Genomic DNA, 20,432 nt, shown 5'->3' with positions numbered 1-20,432 from the left:
GAAAAGAGCGCATAGAGTGTTCAATGAAATGTTACCAGGATTTCAGGAAAATTTGCTAAAGGTTCATTTGCATTCTTTGAAATATAGGACATTTAAGGAGATTTATACTTCAGGTAGAGGGAACTTCTGTCAATCAGCCAGGGAACTAATGATAAAGAGCATATAACCTTTTAATCAGATCCTGGTCATTTCCTGGAGATGTTAAGAAGTTCAGTTCAAGTCAAGTCAAGTCGCTTTTTATTGTCATTTCGACCATAAACTACTGGTACAGTACACAATAAAAATGGAACTGTTTTCCTCCAGGACCATGGTGCTGCATGAAACAACACAAAACTACACTAGACTATGTGTGACACTAGAGTACATACTTACACAGGACTACATAAAGTGCACAAAACAGTGCAGGGCAGTACAATAATTAATTAATTAATTAATAAAGAAATAATAAACAAGACAATAGGTACAGTAGAGGACAAATTTCAATATAATAATAAATGATGTAGATGTCAGTCTAAACTGGGTATTGAGGAGTCTGATGGCTTTGGGGAAGAAACTGTTGCACAGTCTGGTCGTCAGAGCCCGAATGCTTCGGTACCTTTTGCCAGATGACAGGAAAAAAGTACAGTCAACGTTTCAGGCCGAAACCCTTCAGCAGGAAGTCGAAGGGCTTCGGCCCAGAACATTCACTGTACTTTTTTCCATAGAGGCAGCCTGGCCTGCCGAGTTCTTCCAGTATTTTGTTTCTTGCTTAGATTTCTAGCATCTGCAGGTTTTCTCTTGCTTGTGATAAAATGCTTTACATTGCTTTATTTGCGAAAACTTACAGAAGCAGCTCAAGAGGCTGAATGTCCTTCTCCTGAACAAGGAATGGCCCTGATCTCTCAGCACTTGCTGGCTTGGGGACTGTACTTGCTGGGGTTTAGAAGGATGAAAGGAACCTTGTTCAATCCTATCAAATATTGAAAGGCCAAGATAGAGTGAGCGTGGAGAGGATACTTTCTGTAATGGGGGAGTTTAGGACCAGAGGACATAATCTCAGAATAGAAACATATCCCTTTAGAACAGAGATGTGGAGGAATTTCTTTAGCTACAGTGTAGTGCATCTGTGTAATTCATTCCCACAGATAACTGTGGAGGCCAAGTCATCTAGTATATTTAATGCAGAGGTTGATATGATCTTGGTTAGTACAGGTGTCAAAGGTTATGGGGAGACGACAGGAGAATGGGTTTCAAATGGTTAACAAATCAACCATAATAGAATGAGGGAGCAACTCGACGGGCTGAATGGCTGAATTCTGTTCCTTAGTCCTATTATAAAATTGATTTTCAAATTAATGACTCATGATGGTATTTTTTGGGGAGGACAGTTGATGGATCTGGTGCTTTCCTGAAAATTCCTGCTCCCAAATATGTGCAAATATTAGCTGCTGCTGTCCTGCAAACTGGATATTTTCAATTTATTACAGAAAAAAAGATAGAAGCTTACATCATTTGCATATTTCATCAGAAAGTAATTCCTAATACATAATGGTTAGTGTCTGATGGAAAGGTTCATTTACCTCATCACAGGTTGATGCATGTTTCTGAGACAAGAAGGATGCTTTCATCATTACATTATTTTTTAAAGATTCACATACTTAGGAAATTATTGTGGTTTGGGAATAAATTCTCTAGATGAGCATTAGATTTTCTAATGACCTTAAGCTTTTGGAGAGTGGAAAAGAGAAATTGTTGTAATCATCCCAGTAATCAAAAAGAGTACAAATAATAGTAAAACCCTAGACAGAAGGCAATAATAGAATTATACTGCACAGAAGGAAGCTGATTGGCCCATCACCCATGTGCCGGCTCCTTGAAAAAGCAGTCTAATTATTCCCATTTCTAACCACCTACTGTAGCCCTGTAATCAGTCAAGTCTACCTGAGAGCATACAATTCAGTAGTCGATGCCTGTGCCTGCAAATCAGTTTTCCATTAACTTCTGATGTTTTTCTTTATAAATTACAGAGCAATGATTCATTTCCAGCAGAAAAGAATCCTTCTCTCCAAGGTTAAAATAGCAACACAGGCTGAAATTCTTGTCAAAAACAACGAGTGAAAACCTCCCTTAACCTAATGTAGGCATTCATTGAGTTATTTTGAATGATTAAGTGCCTCAATTAAAATAGCAGAATAGGGTCATTCCTGTAAAGAATCTCCTGGCTCTTGTTACTGTTGTAATCATGCATTTAAAGATTTTCATAAAGTGTCCTGGAATTCCACAAAGCATAATCCAGATAACAATCGTGCTGGTGTTTCTGAGATGATCAAGACAATAACTAAATAACATATGCTGAGTAGTCACTTAATTAGTTGCACCTGTATCCCTGCTCATTTTGCAAATATCTAATCAGCTAATCATTTGCCAGCAACGCAATGCATTAACCATTTAGTCATGGTCCAGAGGTTCAATTCAAAAATCTGAGTGAGTGAGAAATCTGATCTAAGTGGCTTTGACCATGGAATAATCGTTGGTGCCAGATGGGACGGCTTGAGTATCTCAGAAACTGCTGATCTCCTGCAATTTTCACTCAAAGCAGTCTCAAGAGTTGATGGAGAATGGTACAAAAAAGCAAAAAAAAAAATCAGTGAGCAGCAATTCTGAGGGGGAAGTTAAGTTAAAGTTAAAGTCTGTCCCAAGCCTTATAGGCTCATCAGGCCCGAGCTTACGCCGATTTCCATGGCATGAAGTGACTGAAAGTACGAGCTTCCCCCCCCCACCCCCCCCAAGATAGGAAGTCAGTCTATTGTGAATCTGTGGATGAAAATGCCTTGTTAATGAAAGAAATCCAAGGAGAATGGTTAGGCTTGGTCAATCTGACAAGAAGGTGACAGTAACTCCAATAACCACACATTACAACAATAGTGTGCATAAGAGCATCTCTGAACGCACAACACGTTGACCTTAAAGTGAATGGGCTACAGCTGCAGAGGAGCACAAACTCAGTACCTGTTAATTAGGTACAGAACGTACCCTAAATCACTCGGTCATTAACTTTACCTTCTCGCCATAGTGGGCAAGAGACATAATCCATGTTATCTTATTCTGGTCCTGTGTATTGAGACAAGCACATTTAATGATCTTGTAGTTAGGTATCCTTTTGGAAAGAGCGATCAGAGATTGACCGACTTTCTCATACAAATGGACCAACCAATAGCTTGATCTAAAACCAGTGCATTATGTCTAAACAAGATAGACTACAAATGGATGAGGGAGGAGCTGGCTAGCATTGACTGAGTAGACAGGCAATATGCTGGGATGATTGAGGAATGGTACAAGACATTCAAAGACACTTTTTAGCAAGAGATTGCTCAACTGAAACATATTCCAGTTAAAGACAAGGGTGAGGAGAGCCAGCCTCGGGTAACTAAGGAATTGAAAGATGGCATCAAACTAAAAATAAAGCTCATGCGTATAAAGTCACTAAGAGTAATAGGAAAATGGAAGATTGGGAAAAAAGTAAAAATCACCAATGAATCACTCAGCAAGCAATAAGATAGATGAAAGTAAACTAAAACAATGTATACAAAGATTTTATAATGATATGAAGCAGAAAAGGGTGGTTAAATGGAAATTGATATTGGGTAATGTGTCTGGAATGACAAACTAGTGACCCTAAAGTGCATCAACTCCCCTGGACCTGATGGGAGGCATCCCTAAGTAATGAAAGAAGCAGCAGAAGTTATAGGAGACATATTCTGATAACAAATCAAACCAGCAAATCTCTGAACTCTGGGCAGGTCTGTGCAAATGCCATGCCTCTGTTTAAAAAGGATGTAGGCAAAAGGATGGTCTCTATAGCTTAACATTTAAAGTCATGAAGGTACTTGAAGCTATCACTAAGAAATAGTGAGACATCCGGATAGAAATAGTTCCATCAGGCATATACAATATGGATTAATGAAGAGCCGGTCCTTTTTGACAAAGTTACAGGAGATCTCTGAGGATATGAGTGCAGAAGACAGGGAGATCAGGTGTATGTTGTATATTTGGATTTGCAGAATGTGTTTGATAAGGTGCTGCATAAAAAACTTATCAATAAGTTAAGGATGCATGAAGTTGGGGGTAACGTATTAGCATGGATAGAGGATTGGTTAACAAGTAGAAGGCAGTGAGTTGGGATAAGTGGGTGTTTCTCTGGTTGACAGTCAGTGGAGAGCAGAGTACCACAGGGTCCAGTGCTGGTCCTGGTACTGTTCACAATATACAACAATAGTTTGGAAGAAGAGACTGAATGTAGTACATTTAACTTTGCTAATGACACTAAATTGAAGGGAAAACAAGTTGTGTAGAGGATGGGGAGAGACTGCAAAGAGATATAGATAGGTCAAATGAGGACTCCTCATGCACATTTGAATTGGAGCAATAGAATTCTCTAGCAAGATTTTCTTTCTCAATCATCATAACAAAAACAATTATTTGGATATTATCATACCGTTATCATTGAGAGCTTTCTGGCTACAAATTAACTACGATGCTTCCTATATAACAGTGAACAATGTTTAAGAAAATCATTGAATATAAGTTGCTTGGTTGCTCTCAATGTCATCGAGTTAACAATATAAAAACAAGCCATTATTTTTTTGTTCTTGCTCTCAGAAAATTGGGAAGTTTAATGCATCTTACAGGTAACACTGAACTCTCTTACATCTGATTTTCACCGATCAGCACAATTAGTGATTGATCTTAGCAACCGGCACTAAGTTCAAAATCAGAATAAGGTTTAATATCACCAGAATATGTTGTGATTTTTTTAAACTTTACAGCAGCAGTGCAATGAAATACGTAGTAAATAAAAATACAGAAAAAAATTACATTATGTATATATATGTCTATTAAATAGTTAAGTTAAAATAAACACTGCAAAATAAACTAGAAATTTAAAAAGTAGTGAGGTGCTGTTCATGGGTTCAATGTCTATTTAGAAATTGGATGGCGGAGGAGAAGAAGCTGTTCCGTTTAAACAGATTTTTACCTACATCCTACCTTCTTGTACTGAGAATATTGTGTAAGAACTGAAGCAATGTGGATCTTCACAGATATCTGCAGTAAAAGTGTTCTTCTTGAAAACATTCAAGAGCTTGGTTTTACGTTTATATCAAAATATGAAAATGCATGAATTATTTTTTTCATAACTGAATTAGCAACTTCATCATACAGCAAGCAGAGTCACTTTTATTCACTCAGCTTCAGAATGTTCCTGAAGAAGGATAAAAGTAATTATAATATTGCATTAAAACAAATTTATCTCCATGAGAAACTAAATGATATGATTGACTTCTGGCTTGTAACGCAGGATTATCTAACACCTTTAACTGGGAAAAGAAATATTCTAAGTTACTTCATCGATAAATTATATATGATGGGTATTGTCAGACTAGCGCCAGTGACATTCACCAAATGTTGTTGAGTTGATTGTATTGAACATATCTCTGCCTTTTATTGGGAGGTTTTTTTTTTGGAATGAAATCAAAGACCCTTACAGGTTCTTGTGTTCCTCTAAGTTTATTTAGAAGCTGTTTCTACAAGCTGTGGCTCAGGTGGTTTTTGTTTCAGGACCTGCTCCTAATACATTAGTACAACAGCCTCTGCCAAGACTCCACTGCAATACTCCGGGAGTGCTACATTGTGGGAGCTGTTGTCTTTTCAACTGAAACATGTTGTATTCTCTTAGGTACTCATTAAAAATCTGTTAGTGCTATTAAAGGCAAGAAGGTGCTGTTTATCATTGATGCCAGACCAATATTTGTCCCTCAAACAACATTTATAAAACAGATAATCTGACCTTTGCTCATTACCAAAAGTGTGTTGTGTGTCCTTTACTTCAGGAAATATTTCACTGGCAATAAATAGCTTTGGGAAGGCTCTGTAAAAGATGCAAAAGGTCTTATATAAATAAGCCTTCCCTTCTGTAGCACTGTACTTTATCATATTCCCTTTTTCTCCCCTTTTACTTATAAATGCAAACATGTTGCAGTGAATCATGCCAGTTTAAATTGTAGTCTGGAGATTAAATCAACCGGGAACTAACTTGTATGAAATACAGCGTGAAGCTGTAAAATACACAGCTTGTTGCTGAAGGCATAGCTGGGAGCCCTATTCTCAGTACATCTAGATCAAAGAGCTCTGTAAGTATGGAGTTATTGCTAAGGGTCTTAAGGTGCTTAAATTGGCTCAGAGAAAATCATCTCTATTGTTGCCTTTCATTTATATCATTAGCATAATTCATTTTGAATTAATAAATATGCTGATACCATTCAGCAGGTTTTAAATACTTCCTGTATTTCTCCACTTTCTTTCTTATATAGCATGTCAGATTTTATGATTGAGGAATTCCAGCCTAGAGCTCTAAGTGACAGATTATTAATGACCTGAATAATATGTGGGACACATCCTCATTCACTGGATTTGAACTTCAAAAGAGGAGTACAACAGCTGTTGATATATTGTGCATTCAGTGCAAGCAAACAAGAGCACATTATAACCCCCATTAAATTCTGCATCTATATTCCCTGTAGCATCAACTAGTGCATGCATTTCTTTACAATTTCATAAAATTCACCATGATTTTTTATGCACCTCTCATTTTGTGGGCATTGTATTTGGCTGTTGCATTACTGATGAGCTGGTCACCCGAGGCAACCAGGATTTTTGAGGTGCCAGCCGAACAAACTAACTAACAAGCTATGGGCACCATGTGGGCATCTCAGCACAGTTCACCAGATTTAGCTGGTCATTCGCTGGTTGCTTTGGCCAAAAGCAATGCAAATGTGTGAACATAGAGTAAGGGGAATTATTAAGGGAGGAGATAGAGAAAGGGAAATATTCCAAACGTATCTTTCACCAGAACTCACTTCAATTCCATTGTTTATTAATCATATCACCTATGACAAACTAAAATGTCACATTGTGTTGTAGGATCACAGAGCAAAACAGACCTGGTTCAATGAATCCAGGTCAGCTATATTGTTCCAACTACAAAGCTGGTCCCAGTTCCCTGTATTCAACCCATATCTTTCCAGATCCCCTCCAAGTGCTTCTTAGATAATACTGTTGCACCTGTCTCAACTACACCCTCTGGCAGTTCATTCCATCTACTCACCTCCACCTGTGTGAAAGCGTTGCTCTTCAATTCTCTTTTAAATCTTTCTCCTCTCACCCTAAACCGTTGCCCCACAATTTTATACTACCCCTACCCTGAGGAAAAGATTGCTGCCATCTTATCTATGATCACTTACCTTATCTGTAGATCACCTAATTTTAAACACTTCTATAAGGTTGCCCTTATTCTCCAAGACCTATCCTGGCCAATCCCTCACTATGGCTCAAGCCCTCTAGGTATGGCAACATCCTCATAAATATAAATCATAATGAAAGCCAGAGAATGCAGTTAAAGCAAGCTTGGAATTATTTTTGTTTACCTCAAAGAATCGTTTCTGCAATCCTGTGCTCTGCATATAAAATAGTTGCTGCTACTCAAGACTTCTGGTTCTGCACTCACTTATTGCACCACTGTCTTCTTCCTCTACACACCCACCAGAATTTTGCTTTCAGTGAAGTGGTTTGACTATCTTTCAGTAAATACCTTGCTCATATAACTCTGCTGCATCTTGGTGTTGACATTGCAACCTCATGGAGATATTGCTAATATACCGCAGAAGCTAAGAAAACCAAGTTAAAAACGTCTCTTTAAATCCTTGCTCTCCTTGTTCACATTTTCCTTTTTCATGGTATTTAAAGCGTAGGCACTGGGTGTCAAAAAACGTTAGCAGATTTTCTTTCCCCACTGGAACTCGGGCTCTCATCCAGTCAGAACAGATGGGAGGAAAGTTTCTTTCTAACTGATTTGAAGTATTCTTAGCAAAGGCAAAATTGAGTGTGAAAATACAAAAACTGCCAATAAGTGTTATTGCTTGCTTTGCTCCATAAAGATCGCTTAAGTGGGAAATGCCATGGTGGACAGCAAAAGAAGCTTTCATTAGATAATGAGTTTTAGTCAGAATGCTAGGCACACCACATTCAAAAGGAAAGATTTATTGCTGCTTTAGCAACACTACAAAGCAGTTTTTGCTTTACAGGCAGCATTCATTTTATGGATGTCCAATGTTGCTTGCTCAAGGAACATCGTTCAGGTTAAAGAAATGATGTTTGTGGACATTTTCTTTAAAGGGATATATATGATTATATGTTCATCTTTAATGATGAGAGTAGATTAGATTTATTTATTATTCATATGTATGTCAGAAACACGGAGTGAAATGTGTTGTTTGTGTTACAACCAATAAAATCTGAAGATGTGTTGGGAAGCACCCCGCAAGTGTCGCTGCACGTTCCAGCACCAAAATAGCATGCCAACAATGTTCAGCAGAACACTACATGGCAAACAAACAACAGGCAACAATAGCAAAGCAAACCCTTTCATACACCCCTCCCCACCCACACACTCAATGTCAGGCCTACAAGCCAAAGACAGACCTTCTCTGGGCCTCTGACCTCCAGACCATGGCCCTAGACTCGTAGACATCAAACCCCTAACTTCCGAATTTGCCAATCTGTAAGTTTAATCCTTCTGGCTATGACCTCTGGACTCACCAAGTGTTAAATTTAGGGGAGAATTTCACCACTTCTGTAATTTAATATGTCTTCATATTTATACATCTAGTGTGTAACTTTGTACCCAATGAACATTGATCACATTCAGGATATCTCACATGAGAGATATTATGCTTACCTTCACTGTCTCAGGAGAAATATGACAGAGTGATGGTTTGCCCTTTGTAAAACTGAGATGATTTTATCTTCTTTAATCCGACGCTTTGCTGCAGATAAGAAATTATTCAGAAAAGTGAGAGATTTCTTTCAAAAATAACTGCCACCTAATTAGCTCCAGCAGTTTTATGAGCAGTTATAATAATCTCAATTAACTTTTTAATAGGTATGACTTTTAGGAAAATGGCACATCAATAATCAAAGAAAAGCTCTCGGGAAATGGCAGGAACATCTATCAATACATATATGTTGCATCCCACGATTATCATCCCAATCATTTTTCATCATCATCATTACTATGTGCTGTGTAATGTGATGTAGCAATCACAGTCTTTTGACCAAGATTATTTTTGGCAATTCTTTCTGCAGAAGTGGTTTGCCATTCCCTACTTATAGGCAGTGTCTTTTAAGATGGGTGACCTCAACCACTGTCAATTCTCTTCAGAGATTGTCTGCTTGGCATCAGTAGTCATATAACCAGGACTTGTGATATGCACTGGCTGTTCATATGACCATTCACCACATCTCCCCATGACTTCATGTGACACCGATCGAGGAGCTAAGCAGGTGCTACACTTTGCCCGAGGGTGACCTGCAGGCTAGCGAAGTGCAGTAGCGCCTTACATTTTCTTTGTTAGAGATGTATCTCCATCCCACCACCCACCATTCATTTTTAGAGATGACATACATTGGACACAAGTCTTTCATCAAAGCTGAAATCCTATCGTCCATATCCTATCTTCATTGGAGCAACAACAACCCTCTAGTATACCAGATCTGTAAAGTCAAGGAATTAAATTCACTTGCTGAGGATCAGGAAACAGGTTATGTTGTAACCTTAAGATTCTTTTAAGAACTTGGTACTATCATGACCTTGGAGTTTCTGATAAATTCTATGTGACATGAAGTGTCAGTAACACCATTTCCTACAGAGAAGTGGGGAAAAGAGAAGGGGATTGGTTTGGCATTTTAACTCTAAATGAAGAATTGGCAACAACTTTTCATATTAACGCAAATATTTGTGACAGTATTGGAAGGAAAATATTTTCAATCAGGATTATTTTTGGTTTTTCTCCCTAGGTTAGAATATTAAAACCAATGAGACAAAAAAACCTTGGAAATGAAGAGAGAAGTGTGTGACATGGATGGAGATATAAAACAGATGGAGCTGCAACTTGTAAGTGTCAGCTGTGGCTCAGATGGTAGAACTCACACCTCTGCATCAGGACAATCTGTGCTCACGTCCCTCTACACAGGACTAAATACAAAAATTCAGACTGATCCTCCAGAGCATTATTGATGGCGTGCTGCACTATCAGAAGTGTTGTCTTTCTGGATAAAATTACAAAGTGAGTCCTTGCCTGCATCTTTAGATGGATGTAATTAAATAACAATACATGTAGTAGAACATGGGTATTCTACAAAGTATCAGGGCTATATTCAATAATTTTCAAATGCTAGTCCCAGTACTGTTTGTGGCAGTTATCTGTTCAGAAATTGGCTGTTATGTTTATAACTTTAAGGGAATGACTACAGGAACTACATAATTCTTTGTGGTAACATGCTTTGAGACATATTGAAAAGGATGTGGAAGTTGCATTATAAAACTTGTCTTTCTTATCAATGTTTTCCAGCAAATTATGGGTGAGTGTTCACTCCATGCTAAAGTTTCATTTAAACTTTATGTTTAAATGAGCTCTTTAAAAACATTTCAGCTGCCTTTCAGTTTCTATTTTAGTTGATAGTCAGGGAAAGTGCTGCCACAGGAATCTTGTTTTTTGAATTTGTCTGAATTTGTATAGTTTGTCTTCTTTTGCACATTTGTTGATTGGCCATCTGTGTCTGTGTGGTGCTTTTCATTGATTCTATTGAGCTTCTTTGTATCTACTGTGAATGCCCACAAGAAAATGACACTCAGGTAGTATATGGTGACATATATGTGCTTTGATAAAAAGTACTTTGAACTTTAAAATTGGAAATATTTGAATGGGTTGTCACTAACTGTGTATCAACGGAGAAGAGATAGTTTAAGATTGATTTTTATCTTAGCCTTACAGTTCCCCAGAATGAGCTGAATGATAACATGACAAAATGGCAAACCAATGGCAGGGTCACTTACCATTACAATCCTTGCGCAGGCTTTATAAGCAGCTAATATCCTCTCCTGGAATCAAGGCAGCTTTAACAAATGTAATTGCTTGTAGCTCCTAGAAATTCCTCAAATCGCAATGCTGTTGGTGTACTGCTACTTCTAGTTACTGAAGATGCCAAAAATGATTAGATGAACATGGTGGAAGAAGGTCAGCTGCAGGACAAACTTAGGAAGTACCTCTTTCTCCCATTGATAAGATCACGATTATTTGTTGGTGTATCTATAGTTATCTTGTGTGTAACCTTAAAACAATGAGTAAGGATTTTGAACAAATGGTAGCAAGTATTACTGCATGCAGAGCCAGGCCGGATGGACTGAGGAGAGAGGGTGTCTGGACCAGGGGGCTGGTTCTACTCACTGCTCAGCCATGTTTGCTCTGTTTTCCACCTCACTGAGGCTGGGACTGTGGGCCGTTCTGGCTGCCTCAGACTTTGTGTCTTGGGCTCCACAATGTCTTCCTCCGCTGTGTGAGGAACTGAAGCTGAGGCTGTGGGGCTACTACAGCTCCCTTGGGCTTCCTGTCTATGGACTCCCTTTCATTCTGAATGCTGACTGCTTGCTTTTACTGTCTTTTTTATGTCTCGCTTCATATTGGGTGTCAGTTGCATTTTTTTTACATGGGTTTTTTTTGGGTGTCTTCTCTTGCAATTCCCTGTAAGGAGATGAATCTCAAGGTTATATAATGTGTACATACTTTGATAATAAATGCACTTTAAACCAACACCTCCCCCAAAATATCAACATGAAATAATGATACAATTCACCAACCAGTGTGACTTCAATCACATGCGGACATTGCTTGTTGGTTTTAAAATCACCATTTGCACAACAGGAAATTACATCTTGCGTGTTGCAAGCTATACCCCTCGGGGCTGTCCAGGCCTTTTGATGTCAGATGCCTGGGGTTTCTTTAGCTGCATTGTGGATGAAGTGCCAGTTTCTAACGACATTGTGAATTCCCTGGTCTTTCTAATGGGATTTTTGGAAAATGACTGTTTGACCTAAGAATCCTTAAAGAGCAACTGAGGGATGGGAAAACTGAACTTGTGTACTGTAGGTACTAATTCTTTCATTCACAGGATATTGCCTCCACTGACAAGGCCTGCATTTATTACCCATTCTTATGCTATACTGTGATTTATAGGATATTTCAAAGGACATTAACTTCTAATCTCTTTTGTTATGGGTGTGTACCTTATTGTCTGCCTTTACTGCATACTCTCTGTAACTGTAACACCTTATTCTGCATTCTGTTACAGTTTTTCTTTGTACTATCTCAATGTACTGATGTGATGAAGTGATCTGCTTTGGACAGGATGCAAAACAAGGATTTCAGTGTATGTAATAGAAATGAACCAATTCACTAGTTCACCAAACACATTGTTAATGAAGATGGCAGAGTTTGACATCGAAGCATTGGTTTAAATGAATATGTGTACCCAGCTGGAAGCCCAAGAAAAAAATTATTCATCATATATGCCGGGAAAGCAATAGGTCCTTTCTCAAACACATTGTTATTTGTCTGAAACCTCACATAGTCAGATCAGGCTATCATCATCATCAACTTTATTTGCCATGGTGACCATGGTCTCGTGACCATGATTCTCCTTGGCAAATTTTCTGACAGCAATGTTTTGCCATTGCCTTCTTCTGGGCAGTGTCATTACAAGACAAGTGACTCCAGACATTATCAATATTCCTCAGAGACTGTCTGGCTGTTGTCAGTTTTCGCATAACCATGACCTGTGATATACACCAACTGCGTATATATAACCATCCACCACCTGCTCCCATGGATTCATGTGACCCTAATGGTGGCAAGTTAAGCAGGTGCTACACCTTGCCCAAGGGTGACTTGCAGGATAGCAAAAGGAAGGAGTGCTTTACACCTTCTTTAGTACAGTGGAGACGAATATCCACATCAGTTAAGGAAGCAGAATTAGAATCAAATTCAATATCACTAACATATGTTATGAAATACTGTTTTGTGACAGCAATACATTGTAATACATACTAAAAAATATACAAAATACAAAAATAAATATATATAACTTAAATAAGTAGTACAAAAAGTCAAGCAGATTTCCTTCCCTAACCAACATTAGTTGAGTTTATACTTATCACAACTCAATAGATTCATGGAATACACTGGGTCTTAGAATATGTTTTAGAAAACAGAATTTAAATTATAAGCAAATAATCTCCTGAAAATAATAGACAATGCTGCAACTAATGCAACATAAAACTGTTTATCTACAAAGCATTCAATTTCCCTTTCATAAATCCATATTCCAAATAAGCAGCCTTTCACAATAATTGTCCATAACAAATTCACAGTTCTAAAAGTTCAGTTTTTTGGGTGGTGCTCTGTTTCTTTCAGGATAGTGCCTCTGGACCTGTGGCGTGGCATTAGGTTTGATAGGTGTCTTGTCTAAGACAGCGTTCTTGGTTTCTAGTGTCATATTGCTGTCAGTGACATGATCATCACTGAGAGGTAAATCCGGTGACTGTAATGTGTCCGTCTTGTTGGATGCAATCGACCTAGGTGTGTTCTTTGGTTGAGTATCCAGTATCTGGTCCACAGGGCATCTTCATGTCTGATCTCTAACATCCACAGTGTACATCAATGGTCCAATTCTTGTAGCTATCCTAACAGATGTCCACTTGTCTTCTTGATAATCATACACTAGGACTTCCTGCCCAGCCGCCAAGCTCCTTGATTTATTTGGCAACTGGCTGAATTGCTTAATCTGCACTTCCTCCCATAGATCTGGTTTCATGAGGTCAATGCAACATCTCAGATTCCTGTTCAAGGACAGCATAGCAGGAGTCTGATTTGTTGTTGCATGAACTGAGTTCCAATACACAAAAAGTAATTTGTCCACCTTGTGCTGTAGAGAAATGTCCTCCTTGTCCATTGCTTTAATTGCCTCCTTGAAGGTTTGGATAAACCTTTCAGTTAATCCATTCATTGCTGGGTGGTGAGGAGCCGACTTTTAATGTTTGATGCCATTTTTCTTTATGAACAGTTGGAATTCTTCTGTCGAGTATTGTGGTCTGTTAACACTCACAATTTGTTCTGGTAAGCCATTTCTGGTGAAGGTACTCCTCAGAGCGAAGACAGTCTTTGCTGAAGTGGTTGACCTCATTGGTACCTCCAGTGACTCTGCCACTTTGAATGAGCATCCACCGCCATCAGGAACATGGAGTCCATGAACGCCCCAGCAGAGTCAATATGTACTGTTTGCCATGGTGGCGTCAGCCACTCCCATGGATGTAATGGTGCATGTGGGGGTGCACTTTGAACTTTCTGACATCCCAAGAAGCTCTTGACCAAGTTTTCAATTTGCTTATCAAGGACCTTCTGATTAGCTTTAAGCAGCTGTGACAGGCTCTAGTTAGTGCAACAATTTGGCTGCATTTGCCGGTTAATGTCACAATGACAGCTTTGATTGAGTTCCTGTCTAGTTGGATTTTTCACAATCATTCATATCCAAGTAGTGCTGGCTCTCTAATTTTCAATATATAAAGCTCTAACTGCTGTGTTTGGCCTCTATATGTCACATTTACCTTCAGTTTGCCTTTGGGAGACACTTTTTCACCTGTGTAGGTCCTTAGCACCACTGAGGTCTTCTCTAATAGTATCTTAGAGAACAGTCTGGTGTAGTCAGTCGTAATCAGTCTCTGAAACTATAGACAAAGCTGACTGTATGTCCAGTTCCATTTTCAGTTTTATAGACATATCTATTATGATCCGGATAATTTTGTGATCTGCTTCAGTTGTACAGTGCAGTTCTAGGCATGACACTAAACATGATCTTTTATTAATATATCCTATTGAAACTCAACTCCTAAAGGTTAAAAGTCAATTTTATATTCATGGAGATAAAACAGGTAAATTATTGGCTTACCAAATTAAAACTTCTATTGCTAAATGACAGATTAAAGAAATTTGTAAAGCTAATGGTGTCAGGACAACTGATCATTTAGAAATAAGTGATACCTTTAGCGAATTTTATTCTAAACTTTATAGTTTTGACCCTCCTAAAGATAATACTGTAATGAATAATTTTTAAAACAATTAAATATTCCTACATTTTCTCTGGATAACTGAAAACAGTTGGATCAACCCATTTCTCATGAAAAATTGCCAAGGCTGTACATTCACTGCGCTCAAGGAAGGCTCCAGGTCCTGATGGATTTTCTGGAGAATTTTATAAGGCTTTTTCTTCATTGCTTATTCCTCATTTATGTTCAGTCTTTTCAGATTCTTTTAAGCTGGTTAGGTCGCCACAGTTTTTTTATGAAGCTTCCATCTCGCTTATTCTTAAAAAGAATAAGAACCCAACGGAATACTCTTCATATAGAACAATTTCCTTACTTAATGTTGATACTAAAATCATATCTAAAGTTCTGGCTCATAGGATTGAAAATATCTTACCATCTGTCATTTCTGGCGATCAGACTGGATTTATTAAAAATCAATATTCCCATTTTAATATTCACCAGTTATTAAATGTTATCTATTCTCCTTCTAAGGAGGTATCAGAATGGTTGATATCCTTAGATGCTGAGAAGGCTTTTGATCAGGTTGAATGGCACTATTTATTTAAAATTTTAGAAAAATTTAATTTTGGGCCCAGTTTTACTCAATGGATTAAATTACTTTATTTATCTCCTTCTGCTCGGTTTCTTACTCATTCTCAGAATTCTAAACCATTTAAACTTCAACGTGGAACCAGACAAGGTTGTCCTTTGAGCCCTTTGCTCTTTGACCTGGCCTTAAGAACCCTTAGCTATTGCCTTTAGAGAATCTAGTGATATCACTGGTATTTTGCAGAAGGGCCCTACCCACAAAATTTCACTATTGCTTTTTATTTCCAAATGTCAAGACTTCGTTACCTTCTACACTTTCTCATTTTAGCAAGTTTTCTGGATATAAATTGAACCCACATAAGAGTAAACTTTTTGCTTTGAATAATTTGGTATCAACTACCATTAATCTTCCTTTTAAAATTGCAAGAAATCAATTTACTTACTTGGGTGTAACAATTACTAAGAATTATAAATACCGATATAAAGAAAATTTTCTTACTTTATTAAATTATATAAAAAGAACATTATCAAATGGGTCACCTCTTTTGTTATCATTGATTGCCTGAATTAATTCTACTAAAATGAATATTTTACCTAAATATATATACTTCTTCCAGAGCTTACCCGTCTTTATTCCTAAATCTTTTTTTGATTCTGTTGACTATTATATATGGAAAAATAAACATTCTTGACTGAATAAAGTTCATCTCCAGAAAGTTAAAAAGAATGGAGGTTTAGCTTTACCAAATTTTAGGTTTTATTATTGGGCAGTTAAAATACAGAATCTTATGTTTTGGTTATATTATATTGATCATGAGGACTGTCCAGGGTGGGTTTCTTTAGAAGCTAACTTTGTTAATATATTCTCTATCAGCTCTCTTTTAGAATCTTCACTTCCCTTATTTTTAAGTAAAATAACTGAAAATGTGGTAGTTAAACTTAACTTGCGGATCTGGATACAATTTAGAGAACACTTTGGTTTGAGATTTTCCCATTTTTCTTATTTATTTTTAACCCTCTATGACTGATGTTTTTTTAAACAATGGGATAGATTGGGTATTAAATGTTTCCAGGATCTGTTTGTTGGAGGAAGTCTTTCTTTGTTCGAACAACTGTCAACTAAATATAGTTTACCAAAAACCCACTTTTTTCAATATTTACAGATTAGAGGCTTCCTGCGATCTCAATTGTATATGTTTCCTAAAAGTCCTGATAAGAACTTATTAGATGAAATTCTTAATTATAATGGTTCAATATCTAATTTTTATGATATGTTGATGGGAATGAGAAATGGTTATTTAAACAAAATTAAAAGTCTTTGGGAACAAGACTTACAGACTTCAATTTCTGAAGAAACTTGGAATGAAATTTTTAAACAGGTTAATACTTCATTGTTATGTGCCTGTCATTCCCTCCTACAATTTAAAGTGGTCCATAGGGCTTATATGAACAAGGATAAGCTATCTCATTTTTATATGGATATATCTCCCTACTGTGATAGGTGTAACAATGGAGAAACTTAATTCATTCATATGTTTTGGACATGTCCAAGTCTTCAAAAATATTAGCAGGAAGTATTCCAAACTTGTTCTGTACTTTTTAAAGTAAATTTTAAGCCTAATCCTTTGACAGCCTTATTTGGTATTGTTGAAGGGAAAGATATCATTTTGAAAACATCTGACCTGCACATTCTGGCTTTTATCTCTCTTATGGCTAGGAGGGCGCTCCTGCTTAAATGGAAGGACGCTACTCCACCTAATCACGCTCAGTAGTTACGGGATGTTATGGCATGCTTAAATTTAGAGAAGATTTGTTGTTCAATTTCTGAGTCTAACTAAGATTTTCAAAATTTGTGGGGACCATTTTTGAATTATTTTCAAAACCTTTGATTTCCCATTAATGTACAAATGCTGGTTAATAGCATATTTCACTATCTGATGAGGTTTTTTCCCCTTTTTTTCTTGACCAAACAGCTTCGGCATTGGTAGTGGGGTTAGATTTTTTTATATATAAAAGTTATTCATATGTCAACATACGAATTAATCTAATCTACATGAATATAGGGTAAGGAGTTCATTAATGTGATTCAAATATAATGTATTTGGTATTATTATATCTTTATTTTGTTTTATAATATGGATTTCCTTGAAATCTGTATTCTATATAGAAATTAATACAAATATTGAAAAAAATATTGTAAAAGTAATAAAGTTCTAGGCATGACAGTTCACCTTTGTCAGACTCTATGTTGTCAGATTCTGTTTTACATTCGATAACTATGCATTTGCTTGGTTTAGTGTTGAGACTTTTCATACAGTTCTGCTTTTTGTCTGCGTTGCACATTCTCTCTATATGACCTTGTCTGTGACACTTTCTGCAGACTTTTCTTTGAGCCAGCAGTCATCTGAATCATGAGAGGGTTTGCCACATCAATAACATCTTTGGCTTTTTGCACCTTTCAGGGACATTTTGTGTATTTCACATTCTAACCTCCTTCTCTGCAGTTCTGCTGCATCCTTCACTGCAGTCACTAATGATTTTGCAATGGTCAATTCCCATTCTAAGGTTAGGTCTCTTTCGGATAGTAGTCTCTTTTGAGTGCTTTGTCTATGCATGCTACATACAAGCCTGTCCCTTATTGCATCAGAAAGTCCAGCTCTAAAGTCACGGAACTGGGAAAATTTGAACAGTTCTGCAATGGATTCAGAAAGGCTTTCATTTTTGACTGGTTTATTTTCTAAATCTAAATCTCTCAGCTATTACCAGTGGTTTAGGGCTCAAGTGATTTAGTAAACTTGCTGGCATTTTAAGGGTTACTCAGTTGTGTAAGAGACTACAAGTACTTGCACACATTAAGCTAAGAATGTAAGGGCTTTCTTTTGCTCTTCCATGTTGTTCACATTATAATACAGTTCAGTCCTCTCAATATATAACTCCCAGCCTTTATTAGCACAAACAAATTCATCAACTTTCCTGACTGAAGCCATCGCTGCAATTTTTTCACTTTAAATTCAGCACTTCTTTCACTGTTACTATGTACTGTACTCACGTTTGTTAGCGTCTGTCATGGCTTTCTCGTGCAGTTTAACGCTCGCTGTTTCATCTCGTAACTGTTGGTGCAGTTGGGGATTTTCTCTGATGTTCAGGTTCATACTCATCATCAATCTGTTCTGTTTGTGCAAAACTGCATACCAATTAAATAAAAGCATGCATGCAGGAGATGGCTTTAACTGATATACTGACATTGCAGCGAGAGAGAGAGAAAAACAATGTGCATGCGTAGACAACAGTGGATGCACAGACAACAGATCAATACATAGTGATAAGAAAGGGGAGGTCATTGCTCTAAAAGAAATAGATCCATACATTACAGTGGTTTTGCTCATACGACTAAAGTGAGAGGTTAAAGATCTCAGTGAACACTCCAGCCAGTTGATCAGCTCAAGTCTTTAGTAGTCAGCCAGGTACCCCTGTGGGCTGAATGTTCTCAGTGTGTTCATCTCCTGAAGGCTGCTCACACATCAGCCTCAAAGAACGAAGTCACAGGATCATCAGGGTCTGTGTGAGTTCATTATGTTCTCTCCATGTTTTGATGGTTAAAGCCAGCATAGAAGGCATTAAGTTCGTCTGGAAGAGAAGCCCTGTTGACCCTATAATCACTTGATCTCTCTTTATAAGAGGCGATAGCTGTTATGCATCCTTCATTGATTCAAGTTTAGTCAGAATTGTCACTTTGCCTATGAAAAAGCTTTCTGGAGATCGTACCTGGACCTCTTGATTTTTTGTTGATCACGAGAGTTGAAAACCTTTGATTTGGCCCTCAGTGGATTGTGGATCTCATGATTCCTCCAGCACTTCTGGTTGGGGAAGACTTGGAATGCTTTTGCTGGGAAACAGTCTATTTTTAGAGTCCATGACAACAATGGTGTATTTATTCAGATCTACAGATGAGTCCTAGAAAATGGCCAGTCCACCAACTTGAAGTAATCCTGCAGTTACTCCTCTGCCTCCTGTGACCACATCTTTGTTGTCCTAATCTCTAGATCCTTGCTCTTTAGCCTTTGCCTGTACTCAAGTAAGAGAAGGACAGCCAAGTGATTAGATTTCCCGAAATGTTTTGCATTGCTTACCTCAGTATAACAGTGGTCTAGTGTTTTGCGACCTCTGGTGTAGCAGGTTAAATGCCGATGGTGATTGGGCAGGTTTTTTTTCCATAGGTAACTAATGAGGTTATTGGTCTGGAGGACATTATACAGATTAGATATCCCTTATCTGAAATTCCAAAATCTGAAAACCTCTGAAATACAATTTTTTTTTTTTTTTGAGTGCTGGCACGTTGTCACAAATGGAAGATTCCACAAGGCGCTGAAGGTCCCAAGTGATGCACAGGACTCTGCATACCACACACCGTTCTGAGAAGTGACCTCACCCCTGCCATGAACAGAAATTAATGAAAAGTAGAAAGACGCTGCATAAATTGAACAATGATGCTCTTGATCATGTATTCTCAGCATCAGAATGAAGATCTGCTGCTTAACGATATGCTGATCGGAGGGAACAATCTCTGTGGACTGTGCTTAGTGGTGGGGTCCTGGTGAAGGTGGCGGAAGTTGCAAAGGATCCACCACCAGCATATTATCCTCCACAACTTGCAGGACCCCACCACTGAGCACATCTTTCTCTCTCTACCCCTCTCCACTTTCTGCAGGGATCGTTCCCTCCCCAGCTCCCTGGTCCACACATCCCTCCCCACGTATCTCCCACCTGGCACTTATCCCTACAAGCGTAAGTGCTACACCTGTCCCTACATCACCTCTCTTGCCACCATTCAGGGCCCCAAACAGTCCTTCCAGGTGAGGCAATACTTCATCTGTGA

The sequence above is a fragment of the Hypanus sabinus genome, chromosome 20 (genome assembly GCF_030144855.1).
Source record: "Hypanus sabinus isolate sHypSab1 chromosome 20, sHypSab1.hap1, whole genome shotgun sequence".
In the NCBI taxonomy this organism is placed as follows: domain Eukaryota; kingdom Metazoa; phylum Chordata; class Chondrichthyes; order Myliobatiformes; family Dasyatidae; genus Hypanus; species Hypanus sabinus.
Note: the sequence above shows the minus strand (reverse complement) of the source record.